The following is a 1826-nucleotide window of genomic DNA, read 5'->3' on the forward strand; positions in this document are numbered from 1 at the left end:
ATTGGTGCGGCCCAAGTACCAACTAAAAGTCATAAAATCTTAAAATGGTTATTGTCTCATACATGTATTCCCGATATTATAAAGTCTCAAAGTGAAGGTGAAATGTTGATAGTTAATGATGTTGGTAGTTTTAATGTTGAATGGCATATGAGTGCTAACTTAAAAACTATCAAATGTATGCTTGGAGTAAGTAATGGGGCCAATGCAAAATATCCTCGTACTTATTGCATGGAGAGTTTGGGATCCAAAGAATGGAGTACTTTGCAGCTAGCAAGAAGAGTCGTGACTCGAAACTCTATAGATTTGAGCAAGTTCAAAAATGTGGATGGCTTGTGGAATCATATTCTCTCAATCTCTCTAAGAAACATTCATATTTGTACATTACATGTACAGATTAGAATAATTGATAAGTTTCTTAGATTGCATATTGACTATGCATATTCAATAAAACCAGTATCTTTGTCATATGACTGCATTGATAAATGTAAGGCTTTACTATCAAAAATGGATTTTCATGGATGTCAAGTTCACCTGAGAAAGGATCCAATAGCATCAAGGAAAACAAGAGAGGTCTTAGCAGATGTCTCTATGGGGGGTGCAAAAGCTAGACGATTTCTAAGAAATCATACTGGTAAACAAATGAATGCATTGTGGGAGTGCTGGAGAGAGTTGTGTGCAATCACAACAAATGTGGCTAGCACACCACAAATTGCATTCCTACGAATGGAGTTTTGGAGACACCTCAACATATTTTTAAAAATTCTCAGGGAACAAAAGATAACAGCTAACTGTTTAGAAGAGTACAAACGTTCAATTGTGAATCTTGTTCAAGCAATTACGGAAGCTTGGAGAGAAAAAGATATTACTTTCTACTTCGTAAGATATACATACATTTGAATTTCTGCTTTGAAAACAAGGTTTAATGATTTAAACAGATTATTTCTTCTTGAGAGGTCACAACATATTCTTCTTATTCATGGGCCTTATTTTGTGGAAGAGCAAGGGCCCCTAGCAACTTACAGTAGCCAAGGTATGGAGAAATCTCACTATCAAGCACGTATGTGTTTCTTTTGGAGCACTAGACATGGAGGAGGAGCAACAAAAACCAATGCCCTTTAGGAGTTATTCAATTTATTTTTTCAAAGAAAACTTCAAAGATGGAGAACATAATAAATGCAGTGGAATCTAAAATTCAGACACTATTTTCAAAATATTATACACATGGCTAGCTTTTAAGAGCCTTTACATCCTCATCCTCCTCAAGCATTTTTTCTTTATAACGTAAACACTTTCTTCTCTTGTATCCAGCTATGGCTTTGATATCTGTTTTGTTTGTTGCTAAAGCATACGATGATTATGCAAGGAAGTATCTAGCCCTGGAGGTAGAGAAGCTGGGACCATAACCAAATATTCGGATGGCTGCTGTCTTTTCCAAAAAAATAACTTTGTGTGCATTGTACTGCAAAATTGAGTATCCAAGAATCTTTGTAAGTGCTTTAACACAGACAATTAGCCATGAGGCCTCCTCTGAGAAAGTGCTATGCAAAACCAACAGAATATTGGGATCAATCCTTGATATGTAATGCCCAAGTGCAACATCCTTCAGGGAACTACCACCAACTCTCGATCCTTTGGCTTTTCCCAAGAAATTATCCTCATCTGCAAATCTCCAACTGTAAAAGCAACAGTGAGAATGAAAAAAATGAAAATATATATGTGGTTCCACAAAAACAAAAGAATGCATTACCATTTTATTTTCATCACTCTCAAGTTTGCTTGGATTCCATAAGCTAATTGATGTCTCCTTGATATCCTTGAGCTCCTTT

The 1826-nt window shown here is 35.9% G+C and overlaps 1 pseudogene; it reads left to right on the forward strand.

The window, feature by feature from the left end:
* The first annotated feature begins 588 nt into the window (after positions 1-588).
* Positions 589-1170, forward strand: LOC148024273 (uncharacterized; annotated as a pseudogene).
* The last annotated feature ends 656 nt before the right edge of the window (positions 1171-1826 follow it).

The sequence above is a fragment of the Lygodium microphyllum genome, chromosome 15 (genome assembly GCF_053477565.2).
Source record: "Lygodium microphyllum isolate KBCC chromosome 15, Lygodium_microphyllum_v1.1.10, whole genome shotgun sequence".
Taxonomy (NCBI): Eukaryota; Viridiplantae; Streptophyta; class Polypodiopsida; order Schizaeales; family Lygodiaceae; genus Lygodium; species Lygodium microphyllum.